Genomic DNA, 15756 nt, shown 5'->3' with positions numbered 1-15756 from the left:
GTCGGGTATATGGGTCGAAGTCGACGGAACGATTGGTTCGACGAAGAGTGCAGACAGATTCTGGAGGAGAAGGACGCAGCGCGGGCGGTCGCGCTGCAGCAAGGTACCCGGCAGAACGTGGAACGTTATAGACGGAAGCGGAGACAGCAGACCCGCCTTTTTCAGGAGAAGAAACGCCGCCTGGAAGAAGCGGAGTGCGAGGAGATGGAACAGCTGTGCCGTTCTCAAGAAACACGCAAGTTCTACCAGAAGCTCAACGCATCCCGCAAAGGCTTCGTGCCGCGAGCCGAAATGTGCCGGGATAAGGATGGGAGCATCTTGACGGACGAACGTGTGGTGATCGAAAGGTGGAAGCAGCACTACGAGGAACATCTGAATGGCGCTGAGAGTACAGGCAGTGAAAGTCAAGGCAGCGGAGGAGACGACTACGTCAGTTCAGCGGACGATGGAAGCCAACCAGCCCCCACCTTGAGGGAAGTTAAGGATGCCATTCAACAGCTAAAGACCAACAAAGCCGCTGGTAAGGATGGTATCGGAGCTGAGCTCATCAAGATGGGCCCGGAAAAGCTGGCCACTTGCCTGCACAAACTGATAGTCAGAATCTGGGAAACCGAACAGCTACCGGAGGAGTGGAAGGAAGGGGTTATATGCCCCATCTACAAGAAAGGCGACAAACTGGAGTGTGAGAACTTTCGAGCGATCACCATCCTTAATGCCGCCTACAAAGTGATATCCCAGATCATCTTCCGTCGTCTGTCACCATTAGTGAACGAGTTTGTGGGAAGTTATCAAGCCGGCTTCGTTGACGGCCGCTCGTCAACGGACCAGATCTTTACTGTACGGCAAATCCTTCAAAAATGCCGTGAATACCAGGTCCCAACGCACCATCTGTTCGTTGATTTCAAGGCGGCATACGACAGTATAGACCGCGTAGAGCTATGGAAAATTATGGACGAGAACAGCTTCCCTGGGAAGCTTACCAGACTGATCAAAGCAACGGTGGATGGTGTGCAAAACTGTGTGAAGATTTCGGGCGAACACTCCAGTTCGTTCGAATCGCGCCGGGGACTAAGACAAGGTGATGGACTTTCGTGCCTGTTGTTCAACATTGCGCTAGAAGGTGTTATGCGGAGAGCCGGGTGAAACAGCCGGGGTACGATTTTCAACAGATCCAGTCAATTTATTTGCTTCGCGGATGACATGGACATTGTCGGCCGAACATTTGCAAAGGTGGCAGAACTGTACACCCGCCTGAAACGTGAAGCAACAAAAGTTGGACTGGTGGTGAATGCGTCAAAGACAAAGTACATGCTTGTGGGCGGAACCGAGCGCGACAGGGCCCGCCTGGGAAGCAGTGTTACGATAGACAGGGATACCTTCGAGGTGGTCGAGGAATTCGTCTACCTCGGATCCTTGCTAACGGCTGACAACAACGTTAGTCGTGAAATACGAAGGCGCATCATCTGTGGAAGTCGGGCCTACTACGGGCTCCAGAAGAAACTGCGGTCGAAAAAGATTCGCCACCGCACCAAATGTGTCATGTACAAGACGTTAATAAGACCGGTTGTCCTCTACGGACATGAAACATGGACAATGCTCGAGGAGGACTTGCAAGCACTCGGAGTATTCGAGAGACGGGTGCTTAGGACCATCTTTGGCGGTGTGCAAGAAGACGGTGTGTGGCGGCGAAGAATGAACCATGAGCTCGCCCAACTCTACGGCGAACCCAGTATCCAGAAGGTAGCTAAAGCCGGAAGGGTACGATGGGCAGGACATGTTGCAAGAATTCCGGACAGCAACCCTGCAAAGATGGTGTTCGCTTCCGGTCCGGCAGGTACGAGACGGCGTGGAGCGCAGCGAGCGAGATGGGCAGACCAGGTGCAGAACGACTTGGCGAGCGTGGGGCGTATCCGAGGATGGAGAGATGCGGCCTCGAACCGTGCATTGTGGCGTCAAATTGTTGATTCAGTGTTATCTGTTTAGATGTTAACTAAATAAATGAAAATGAAATGTTTGCTGGAAGAACAGCAAAATATATTTTGCTGGATGGATTGCTGGTTTTACAGCTCGGCAAAATCCAGCAAAATTTTGCTGGTTTCAAGCGAAAAAAAAAATTGGTGTGTGTAGTCGAAGAAAAGATCTTTGATCCTTAGCTTGCACATCCTTTAGTTAATAGGCTGCCGCCCAATCACGCTTGGCGCATTTCACTCAGCACTAAGAAGTCAGTTCCAAGCCCCCGTTGGTGATATCACAGCAAAAGGAAGCGGTAGTAGAGGTGCCCGATAAATGCCCGCTTTTCCACACTTCTATCATATCTAGCAAAATTCTTGCAGCTCCACGACGTCGATTATCGAAAATTATTCTGTCGCAACCTGCGAAACCTAGCAACTAGCAGTTCCATGTTCCAAGCTACCAAGTGGTGAGAAGAATGTCGTGTAATATTGAGTTTCATCATTAGATCTTATAATTTGATCGTGAAAACCATTCCAAGAGTAGAATAAAACTTGAAATGTGACTTGGAAATCGTGATCCTTTATTCATCGCCTTGGTCGTTGCGGGTTGTATCGAGTCGAATTTTCTCTTATGTCATTCGTAATGATTGGATTTACATGCAGATTATTGGCTTATTAAGTTCCACCAAACACCAGGACTTGGGCTAGTGCGCTTGGCGGTCACATTTAGTGGTGGTTGCTTAGTGAAGCCTGCTTGCGGATCCAGGTAGCTTTTAATAGAAGTTCAACAGAGCCCCTGCTACTCCTAAATTACATTGCATTAATTATTAAATCATGACAATTAGAATACAGTTCGCCTTCTAAAAACAGTTTCGACACAATCCCCGTGTCGAAACGTCGGAGAAATAAAAAAAACGTAGTGAATGGATAAAACTGAATAGCCATTCATTAAATATAAACAATTACCAATTTGATTTCGAATTTTCTAAATTGGTGGGATACTTGTATATTGGAGGCAAAACCAAATTAAACTGCCAGCACATTTTTTTTCCAGCATTATTTTTAGCTACATTAAATTTATCACTAGTCCTACGGTAACTATGCAAAAGGTGCTACTTTGTAGTTTCCAATTTAGCATTTCACCATCTGCTACCGTCTAATCATATGCTTGCCCACATGCAACATTAAAATTTGGCAAAATTTCACCAGAAAAAAAATGCACTGCCGGCAGGCCTAATGAATTTAATTTCCTATTGTAAAACATGAACAGTAAACCACTGCGCGGTACTTAGACCATTTGAAGCCGCTCCTGTTTGGTTTTAGCTTAGAAAATTCTCCATAATGACCCCATTCCCACAAGACCATATGCACTCATCACGTTCCCATTCATGTGCATCGCACGATGCTGGATGCCTCCCAGCATCAACGGCGCACGCAACTCCAACTCTGCGCAGAATGAAATTACTCGCCAGGGCTCTAGACTCATTTGAGAATTATGGTTTGCGAAAAAAAAGAACCTTCAACTTGCACCAACCGCAGATGGCTTCTGTATTCTTCAATTAAGTGGTCACGTTTACGACACTTTTACTAACTGAGATCGACGCAATAAAGTATGCAACTTTATTGCAACCGTTTGTATTTCCTCGGTTTCGAGCTTCGTTTCCATTCAATCAGTGGGTGCTAAATGATGACAACTGCGTTTCAAAACAACTTTTATATATAGTTAAAAGATGAAAAGATAAGATTTTTGAAATCTTTACAAACAAGTAGGAGAAACCACCAAATGTTGAACGGTTAATTTTGTCGCCTATTGTTAGACTCCCATAAGAAATCCACGTGGGTTCAACAATAGGCGAAGAAATTAGACGGTCAACATTTGGCGAATTATCCTACATAAAGTATATGAATTATTGAAATATGTAGTGGGAATGTTTTTCTGTTATCGATTCTTCAAATAAAATTACGGATAATTTTATGTAGAGTCAGCGCATGTCGTAAAGATCCAATTTTTTTTTCTAGAAGCTTAAGAACCTCTGGCTTCAAATTATTTAAGCGCATCTGAGCAAGGTGATGCCAGCATTTTAATTTACGGTACTCCGTTGAGGTAAATCCAGTCACTTTCGTTCTCATGCTCGACGACATCCGTGGATGCTCAGTTCTCTCGATCGACGACCCGCGGATGCAGTATCAAACTTAATTCGGTAGCAGTAGTTTCAGTCAGTGATGGTGTGTGGTTTAATCATCGCTATTTCAAACCTATAGCAGCTGAACTCAGTGGCGTTATTGAAATACAAATACATAAACGCTAAGTAAGTAAGAATACAAAGGAAATGCTGTATTTAACGAAATCCCGCGAAATTTGAGCATAGTTAAATAAAGTTTCTTGATTTTAATCCAAAAATTTTGCCAACAAAAGTTAGCTTTCGACCAAATGATAAAAAACTCTATTAAGGCTGTGAACCATTCCACCGATAGTATGCGTTAGGAGCAAACGTCAAATGGGAAATAATCATGGTCAACTATGTTTCTCGCGATTCTGATAATAGATGGCAGTAGTGTTTTCTGAAAAAGTATGACGATAATTTTTCGAACAATTTATATGAAGAGTTACGTCTGTTTGTCTGTGGTAGTACACTTCATTTGTCTTAGCTATAACTGCACCCTCCGCTCTTGTGTTTACCACTTCCTGGATCGGAAATCTTCCCGTCGTAATAATTGCCGCTGATCTGGATCTGTCGTCTACTCAGTTCCCGTTATCCGCGGGAATGCGGTACAGGTCCGACAGGATGGTGACGTCCGTGCTCGCTTCTGCTACCGACTGCCTTAGCAAATGCTGTGAGGCCGCACAATGGTTGAGGTTGAGCTGCGTTACTTGCACGGCTTCTTCGTACTAACACTCAACGGGCAAGCAGGCCCAGCCATGACGTGGTTGTGTATCTGGTTCCTGCTCGCACATAGCGTGCACGATGGCGTTTCATCGCACGTGTTCGCCTTATATGACCCTCTTCACCGCATCGCTTACATAGGTTACTCCTATCCGGCCCTTTGCACATCCACGATTTGTGTCCCGCTTCGAGGCAGCGGAAGCACTTATCGACTACCGGTGGTTGGTAGAGGCTGACTGGACATACTGACCAACCAACTTTCAGCTTGCCAACTTTGATTACCTTGTTAGCACAGACATATAAATTGTTCGAAAAATTATCGTCATACCTTTTTCAGAAAACACTACTGCCATCTATTATCAGAATCGCGAGAAACACAGTCGACCATGATTATTTCCCATTTGACGTTTGCTCCTAACGCATACTTCTATCCAGCTAAAACATTCAGCAGCATAAACACTAATCGAATGTCAAAGCGATTGAACACTAGCGCCTCTCTTGGCACAATCGCGTAACACAGATGCATTTCAAATCAACCGTTAAACACGTGACCGATGTTGAACAGAGCAGTGTGACGTCTGTTTGTCTGTGTTGTTAGCGTCTGCGGCAGGTAGCCTCACCGTGGTAATCTGGGTCCCCTGAGGTCCTCTTCGCAGGCGGATGGACGCCTTTGCTACCACCACTCCACCTTGGTCATTGATGGCCGAGGCGATCTCTTCCGATGTGGTGACATCGTCCAGCTGCTTACATTGGAGAGTCACTTCGCCGTGTAGAGCCCTCACTTCTACACTTTCGCCTATGACTTCCTGGGCTAGCGCTCCATATGAGGTACCGTTCGTCTGTGAGGATCGCGGATGTGAACGAACTGAAAATCGAAGTGACAGATTCTGCTGCTGTCCAGGCGGACAAGAAGAAGCAGCTCGAATCTAGGAAGAAGAAAGATCGGTGTTGTAAATCATTACTAGTTTCTCGGATTCACGACAATCAGCTGGAGTATGTGCAAGATCAGCCGACGCCGAAAGCAATTTGGTCGGCACTTCAAAGAGTGTTTGAGCGAAAAAGCATAGCAAGCCGGTTGCATCTTAAGAGGAAGATGCTGACACTACGGTACGAGGGAGGAAGATTGCAAGAACATTTCCTTATTTTCGACAAGCTCGTGCGTGAGTATAAAAGCACCGGAGCTCAAATCGACGATTTGGATGTTGTTTGTCATCTGCTGCTGACGTTGGGATCGGCGTTCGCAACTGTTGTGACAGCGTTGGAAACCATGCCGGAAGAAAATTTAACGATTGTGTTTTTAAGTGTCGGCTGCTTGATGAGGAGATCAAGCAGAAAAGCGGTGGTGTTGAATGTGGCCTGCCGGCTGGTGAATCGGCAGCTTTTTCTGGAGCAAGTAGGAAAACAACAGGCCAACCAACAGCAGAAGAAAAAGTTCAAGTGTTTTGGTTGCCATAAAGAAGGACACAAGTTGTCGTCGTGCCCTGAGAGGAAAGGTAAGGGATCGAAGAAGAATAGTGTTTACTATGGAGAAGAAGAAAATGGTGTGTGTTTTGTCGCTGCAAAGAAATCTTCGAATAGTGAAGTTGGCTGGATCATCGATTCCGGTTCATCGGAGCACTTGACAAACGACAAGAGTTTATTCAAGCAGCTGGTGCCGATGAAGAATCCGGTACAGATCGCAGTGGCGAAGGAAGGTAAATGCATTGTCGCAAAGCAGCATGGTGAGGTAAAACTTTTCTCCACCGTAAATGGTAAGTCGATCCCGATTACTTTGAAAAACGTTCTATACATTCCCGAAGTAAGAATAAATCTTCTATCAGTGAGAAAAATGGAGATAGCTGGCTTGAAAGTGCTGTTCGCGGATGGTAAAGTGCAAATCGAGAATAAAACGGGCATTGTTGCGATAGGTAACCGTCGGGGAAAGTTGTACGAATTGAACTTGTACCGTGAAAGTATACATGAGGATTTGTCGTACTATTCGTGTGGACGAATACAGAAAGAGCTAGAAATCTGGCATCGACGGTACGGTCATTTGAGTGGAAAGAACTAAAGCAGTTATTGTGTAACGAAATGGTGATCGGCATGAAAGCAAAAATTGATGGAAAATCCGCGGGCGAAATCGTTTGTGAGCCTTGTATCGTCGGTAAGCAGTCGCGAAAATCGTTTTCGGTAGGTGAAGGACGACGATCGACGCCTGTGTTAGTACTCATTCATTGCGACGTTTATGGGCCTGTGACACCGGTGGGTATCAATGGCGAGAAATATTTCGTGACGTTTATCGACGACTGGAGTCGGTTTACGGTCGTATGCTTGATCAGTTCGAAGGATCAAGTCGTGGATGTTTTCCGAGAATATGAAGCCATAGTATCAGCGAAGTTTGGAAGAAGCATTTCTCGTTTTCGGTGTGATAACGGTTCGGAATACAAGAACCGAGCGTTCCTGCAGTTTTGCAAACATAAAGGCGTGTAGATAGAGTGGACAGTTCCGTATACGCCGGAACAAAACGGTACCAGTGAGCGTATGAACAGAACACTTGTGGAAAAGGCGAGATCCATGTTGCAGGATGCTGTTGTGAGCAAAGAGCTGTGGGGTCCTGCTTTTCAGACTGCGGCATTTTTAGCAAATCGCAGTCCAGCGAATGCTATCGATTCACGGAAGACAGCTTTTGAGTTGTGGGAAGGTAGGAAGCCTAATGTGGAAAAACTTCGTGTGTTTGGATCGAATGTTTTTGTGCACATACCGAAGGAGCTAAGGAAGAAGCTTGATGCAAAATCTTGGAAGGGTATGTTCATTGGATATTCGCATAATGGTTATCGTGTTCTGGATCCAAGGCGAAAGAAAATCGTAGTGGCACGAGATGTGATTTTTGTCGAAGAAAAAGACAAGTGTGATGGATTTGAAAGCACTTCTCGTGATTGTGAAGTTTTCCAATTTCCTGTATGTTCTGAAGGATCCGAGTGCAGTGAAAAAGAAAAGGATCCGAAGAGTGATACCGAAGATGAAGAAGATCATAATGTTTCGGAAGAAGATGGAGATGACGAAGGAGGATACGAAAGTTGTGCCGATGAGACGCTTCGAGAAACAGAATGCCCAGATCAGGCAGATGCAATCGGAGCCAAACGACTACAACGAAATCGAAGTGCCCCCTTATGGCATCACGATTATGACATGAACATCACCGGATATGCCTTGAATGCCTCTAGTTATGTGGACAATTTACCTAGTTCACTACGAGAGTTACGAAAACGAGCTGATTGGCCAAAATGGGAAGCAGCTGTTAGAGAAGAAATCGATGCATTGGAACGGAATCATACTTGGAAGTTGGTCAAGCTACCTGAAGGCCGAACACCGATATCGTGCAAATGGGTGTTCCGCGTGAAACAAAGTGATGATGGGGAGCCATGTCGCTACAAGGCTAGGCTTGTGGCAAGAGGTTTCAATCAGCGACAAGGTTTTGACTACACCTACACCACCTATTCCCCGGTGGCGAAGTTAGATACGCTTCGCATAGTTTTGGCCATCGCAAATCAAGAGAAGATGATGATACACCAAATGGACGTGAAATCAGCTTTCTTGAACGGTTCGATAACGGAAGAGATTTATATGACTCAACCGGAAGGCTACGAGAAAGGAAAGCATTTAGTTTGTAAACTAAATAAATCGCTCTATGGACTGAAGCAGGCGTCAAGCGCCTGGAATACACGTTTCCATAGTTTCGTGGAGAGGCTTGGATTTCAACGAAGTGCTAGTGATCAGTGTCTATACATTAAAGGTATTGGAGAAAGCAAATTGTTTTTAGTACTGTACGTAGATGACGTATTGCTAATTGGTCGACATTTGAAGTCAATTCAAGCAGTTAAGAAGTGTTTGTCGACGGAGTTCGAAATGACAGATGTGGGGGAAGTAAACTGTTTTCCTGGCATGAAAATCGAACGAAACGTGGAGCAAAGGGTTCTGCGCATCACTCAGCGTTATTTTCTCGAAGGATTGTTGAAGCGATTCAACATGAGTGATTGTAAACCGGTGTCAACACCGATGGAATGCAGATTGCGTCTGAAGAAAGGAGAAGAATCAAAGCGAACGGATAAACCGTATCGAGAACTTGTTGGGTGTTTGATGTACGTTACATTAACCTCCCGACCTGACTTATGTGCCGCTGTAAATTATTTCAGCCAATTCCAGAGTTGCCCTACAGAAGAACACTGGGTGCATCTTAAGCGTATACTTCGGTATATACGTGGTACTATTAACCTTGGCCTGGAGTTTTGCGGGAATGATAAAGCACCGTCTATGGAGGCATACTCCGATGCAGATTGGGGAAATGATGTGGTAGATCGACGGTCGTTGACAGGATTTGTTTTTCGTGTTCATGGATGCACCGTGAGCTGGTTAACAAGGAAGCAACCAACTGTTTCGTTATCATCGACTGAGGCGGAGCTGATTTCCTTATGTGTTACTGTGTGCCATGGAATCTGGATGACTCGATTGCTAAGGGAGCTAGGACTGCAGCTGAATGATCCAATAGTATACTTTGAGGACAACCAGTCAACCATTCGCATTGTGGAGGACGAACGGGATATTGGACGATTGAAACAGATAGATGTAAAATATCGTTTTGTGCGGGATCTTATTCAGCGAGGGCAAGTAGAAGTGCAATATGTTCCAAGTGCAAATCAACTTGCAGACGTTATGACAAAAGGATTACCAGCCAAGACATTTTTGCTTCATCGTACAAATTTGGGAATGACAGAAATTGAGCGAGGGTGTTGAGGTATCAATTTCCTATCCCTGTATTTATCTGCGTTGCCCCTACCATATGCGCAGCCTCTGCTGTCAAAACAAGACCGCATGCACCGTTTGCGCATCTTCTGCGTGGCGCCAAGCCTGCCGCCATTTTATCATATTGAAAGTGATCGAGCAATCAACACGTTGTGCATTTTTGCTCTGAATAAAGTTGTTGTTAGTTTTAACTTATAAAACGAGTTGTGTTGTTTATTCCGGTTGATTGTCCCGTTTTCTCATTACCTACGCAGTTCGCCCATGTTTGCAGCTTTCGTGGGCCCGCTCTCCTGATTGCGCCCCAATTAGTAAACCCCCAAATAAAAAGCGCCCCAATTAGAAAAAAAAAACAATTAGCGGACGTTCACTGTAGTCCAGTCCATCGTTTCCAGTTAACAAATTCTTCATCAAGCACTTCTTCATCCCATGATATGCCAGAACGCCAGATATCTTGTAGAATAATTCTTCCATGTATAAGATACGGCGATCGAAGTCCCAATGGATCAAAGAGGTTCATTATATAGCGCAAAGCCATTCGTTTGGTTGGTCTTCTGTCGCCATTGATGTACTCAGAAAAATCATCACTAAGATTGGCTAAGAAGACAAAGACGTCTTTATTGACCCAAGTAACCGTGGAACCACGTGGAGAAAACAATGCCGCTGATCAGACGCAAACCATGCAAGACCAAATGTCCGGAGCAGCGGTGGTCATGCCGCAGGATCCCAAAGCCGCCTTCAAAGCAAAGTGGGAAGCGCTCGAAAGTACCAGCATGCTCTGACGAACATTGTAACAGAGATGCTGATGACGGCCAGTGGCGTATCTCCGTCGGATGCTGTCTACCGCAGCCGAGAGGAGGCTGCTCTTAAAAACTAGTATTGAGCCTAAATATGGCAATTAGTTGTTGTTTTTGATTTGTTGGCGATTATTTTGCATAAATTGCAATTGCAAACTTGAGACTTTAGAGACTTGTGTCCGACAAAATAATTTCCAAAATGGTAAATAAATAACCAAGTAAACAACAGCAAAGGGCTCTACAATGAATTATTGGCAGTGGCTGATTTTCTACTCGCCGCTACCACATCTAGGCGCTATCGTATATGCGCAAATAGCCGGCAAGAGTTAATCGCCAGAAGTTTGTATGGCGAAAGACATCTAACGCAGGTTTTCTCAACAGTAGGAACTTTTCATGAAAAACTATTTGGTACCGGTTATGTAGGAAGGTGTCCGCTTCTACGCCTACCAAATATTTTTTCGATATAGGTGCTTAATTTCGAAATATTTAACATTAGATGCCTTTCGCCATACTGATTTCCAAAAGTTAACTCCTAGTGTGCCGCTGTAAGCACGCTCAAAACAGGCGATTCATTGCGTTCAGTATTTTTCAAATAACATAGGTAGCCGGGGAATTTTCATTCTTCACCGGTTGATATGTGCTGACTTTTTGTGCAGTTCAGCAATTTACGAATTTAATGATTTGTTAAGTAAAAATAAGTAAACCATATCATTGGAGGTTTACTAAAACACTAGTATTTCAGTAAAAAAGAAATTTTACAGTTGAAACTCAGCAAACAAAATACCGAACATTGAAATGCTGGTTAAGTGTGTAAATATAACATTGCATTCAGCGACCCAACGATAGAATCGTGGCGACTTGTCGCCGTCGCGGCGATAAAATCGCTTAAGGCTACATACCTCACACCTCGGGAAAATTTTCCGCCGGATTTTGATCCCCGTGCATTTTAAATGGGGCCGGGAATTTGATTTTCCGTGCCCAAATCCCGAAAACATCGCATATGTAAAAAGACATGGGGAAAAATTCCGCGGACCAAATTCCCGAGGTGTAAGGTGGCCTTTAGGTCTGGGGGAGCCTTAATGCTTGGTGGTTACTTGGGCACATCATTCCAAGAACTCTCTCCCATTTTTGTTGTCTTTGTTGCAGACAATAGGTGGATTCTTCTGTTCTGTACATTTATTCAGCATTCGTAACATCTTAACACTATTACTCGACCAATTTCTCATTTGGAATCCTCCATTTGTGTGGATATTTCTCACCTGTGTGACTCGAACTGCAGCTTCTTCCGGTGTATCCGGATGTCGTAGTAGTCATATGTTTTGTCTATAATCGCCTTTAAGGCTTTAGGAAACGGATGGTAATGATTCGCTGCGTTAAGCTTCATCACGTGTTGAGCGGAGCATGGAGAGCATGATGCTCCAAAAGTTGCAACGTCCATCAATTAATCGTCTAGGGGTTGATTAAGGTCGAATCAAAAAAGAAACAGTTGGGAATGCTAGTCCACTTTTTTACGGATCTGGTGGAACATTTCCCGTATATCTCCACCAAATCCAATGCGCTGCTCACGAAATTTGCATATTACGGACGGTAGAGATGTTAGAGAATCTGGATCCTTCAAAAGTTGTGAATTGACCTTTCCTGTCAAAAATTGTACATATCTCGTTTTATTGTCTCAGTCGATTCTTTGGCTGATTTAAGGTCAACTTTCCTAAAGAACCTTGTAAAGAACCCACTATTTTTAAAATCAAAAACAAAAACCGAAAAAGTGCTGCACGTGTAAACAGGCCTGTAAAATTCACTCGATGTTCGTTCAAAATCGGGCCAATTTAAAAAAACAACACTTTTTCGATTTTTGTTTTAAATTGTAAAAATACTTAGGGTCTGTCTCAATTGGATAATTAAACTGAAATTAAACTAAGGGTCTGTCTCAATTGGATAATTAAACTGAAATTAAACTTAGAAGTGACATTTCAATAATTACCAAATAACCCTGCTCGCAGAGCAAGATTACTTTTGACAGATATCGAATCATTTTCCATCGATGTCCTATTGGAATTGCAGGGTAGCACCAGCCATTCTTATAACGGGGTGATTTTTTAATTTTCGAACTGTCACTTTTAAGTTTGATTCTCCAAATGAGACAGACCCTAAGAAGTAACATTTCCATAATTATCGAATAACCCTGCTCGCAGAGCAAGATTACTTTTGACAGATATCGAATCATTTTCCATCGATGTCCTATTGGAATTGCTGGGTAGCACCAGCCATTCTTATAATTAGCCTGTGCACACGGGGATGTCGACCATCCGGGTCGACATGAGATGACATTTCTATCATTTACCTGAGTCTTTGTTTGTAAACATTGGCATTTTTTCTTATATGATGTTGAAATAAGATTCTAACAGGCATTCGGCTTCAATAAGAATGTATATTGGAATCATTGGAGAAGCGCGAAACTAAAGTCTATTAGACTTGTTGAATATTCAATGTAATTTAACTATACATTTAATAGGCCTTTGATAATTTATTGATATTTTTAGCATTGAATGTTCCTAAATGTATAACACTGCTTCTGCTTCTTGCAATGGACATACTAACCAAGGATGTTATCGATCATTTAGTAATCTGCCTTCGATCATTTAGTAGTTTATCAATAACTCATTCCAGAGGCCTAAGTTCAAAATGTGTTGTATGGTGAACTTTTAGTGCGAAGTTCGCGGATGTTCGAATTCCACTATTAAAGGAGTTACGGTGCTAGTTGCTATACTTATACTAAATGATAACAAAACATGCAATCATTTGGTTACTGTTACTAGCGCTATAGTTCCGTTATTAGTGAAATTCAAGCAACGAACTGGCAGAGTTGTAGATAAACCTTTGCACTAGAAGTCCACCATACAACACATTTTGATATTTAGCCTCTGGAATGAGTTATTGACAAACTACTAAATAATCGAAGGGAGATTACTAAATGATCGATAACATGCTTGATACTAACTATATCGAAGCTGTCAAACTTATTCTCTTTGAAGTGTTCAAAAAATGCATTTATTACGTTTGAATCTTGAATCTAATAATCATAAAGGTCTATGTTAGTTTTCACATAAATTCTGATCTTGTGCATCCTCGTAACGGATGACCAAAGTCGAACCAGTCTTAAAACAATTACTTATCTACAATGTTTTGATTGAACTTGTCTGTATAACTGAATTTTAAAATTAATATTGATCTTAATTTCTTTCGATTTTGGTCTTTTAAATGGTACCACTTTGTAATCCTTACAAAAACGAATTTCTTCAAGTAGAGTCAAGAACAAGACTCCAAAGATGGTCTAACTCTATAGAGAGTAATACTAACTCGTATTTAGATTTCCAATATTCTATCCAGTTAAGACTACGAGCTATATTATGTCATAGTATAGCTTGATGTCAAAGTTCACACATTCGAATTTTACTGGGAATAACACATATGATGTTCAAGATCATTTTTACCGAATAATAAAGCTCGTAGTCAGGATGTGATAACATGGGATGCTTTTTGCAAAGAACAATTATACAATTATTATGCACTTATACAAGCAAGACCATGCTGAGGGTGGCTGGGTTCGATTCCCGGTGCCGGTCTAGGCAATTTTCGAATTGGAAATCGTTTCGACTTCCCTGGGCATAAAAGTATCATCGTGTTAGCCTTATGATATACGAATGCAGAAATTGTAACTTGGATTAGAAACCTCGCAGTTAATAACTGTGGAAGTGCTTAATGAACACTAAGCTGCGAGGCCGCTCTCTCCCAGTGTGGGGATGTAATGCCAACGAAAAAGATGCGTTGCTTTTATTAAGATTTACGTAAAGATAAAACTGTGACTTATTCAAGAAAACGGAATGGAGCCGCAACTTTTACATAATTATTTACAACGTTATGATTAAACTAATAAATTTGTATATCGTATACATTGAAACCACAAACAAACAGACGTAACAGTTATTTTATTTTTATTTTATTTTATTTTATTGATGTATAAGGGGGCCGGGGGCCAAGTCACCGATGTGAATTTGAAATTCATATCGTCCATGATACACCAGGGACTAAAGGATAAGGCTTCACAACATCTTTACCCATGGGGGTTTTAAGTTTTGCGGGATATACTGCTAGTATATCACTGCCTTAGGAGTTTGGGCAGGTTGGGGATATTTTTATGATGAATATTAAAGCTGTGGAGAGATGTCGGTTATCAATTACAAATCACAAAGAGCTTCCCTTATATTTAGGCGGTTAAACAAATGTGTTTGTTAGTATGTCGTGTTGATATCTGTATTCTTCCAGTTAGAGTTGTCTGATGTTACAAATTTTAGTTGTCCATGATCAGTCTATTCGTCATTACAGTCTGCTGTTAAGGCCTGATCTAAACAGTTCTTATAAAAAGTCTCTTTCAATATTGTTCGGAGTATTCAGTGTGAGTGGTATTGTTTCGAAGTACATAGTTTTCTCGTCAATAGCGTTTAAGTAATGTCCCCATCAAACAAAAGAAGCTTTAAAAGTTTGTTCAAAATCTTAATTTTCAATCGCGAGTCAGTGTTAATACAATTATGTTGATGTGTATATGGTATAGGAATTGCGATACATCTCGTTAAATTTGAATTGCTGACTATATTTCAAATAAACACCTTTCATGAAAACGTATTTTGAAACTAAAATATCGTATTACAATTTGATGAATATCAATAATCGTCCAAAGTTTTGAAAATTATCTAGTGACTTACTTACTTACTTCCAAGAAAACGCCAGATACTATCTTTGTGGACTTATGGCGGCCTTGCATAGCATCATCATTGTCTCGGAACAAGATTCAGTCAGTAAAGATTTCAAATCATTCCGTGAGCTTCCATTTGATGATGGGCTTAAAAAGACATTGATTGATCCTCCTCACGACCTTAGGTGGTCAAACTATTAGTCATGTAGAGAAAAGGATAGTGGATGAAAGCATCATATGGTCTATTCTCATGCACATAGGTGGCTAAGGTCTCAGTTAAACGTGACTCTAACTCTTGTTTTACCGTCTAGCGCTGATCATGTGTTCATTTCCTATTGGTCATTTACTGTGTTATAAGGTAGTCAACTAATTTTATTTGTCTTTCAGAATACACTTAGTCACGTCTCCTATGTCCTTCAATCTTTCTTTACATTGGAGTATGGATTATTTTTTCCTAACCCGAAAAAATGAAGAGCGAAACAGGTTTGTTTATACGTTGATCCATGCAGTGAAAGTAAGAGTAAAATAACGAAGATTACTGAGAAGAAATAACGGATACAATCACCATTCATAATGGAAAATTAGTAAATCTACAG

The sequence above is a fragment of the Armigeres subalbatus genome, chromosome 2, assembly GCF_024139115.2.
Source record: "Armigeres subalbatus isolate Guangzhou_Male chromosome 2, GZ_Asu_2, whole genome shotgun sequence".
Classification (NCBI taxonomy): domain Eukaryota; kingdom Metazoa; phylum Arthropoda; class Insecta; order Diptera; family Culicidae; genus Armigeres; species Armigeres subalbatus.
Note: the sequence above shows the minus strand (reverse complement) of the source record.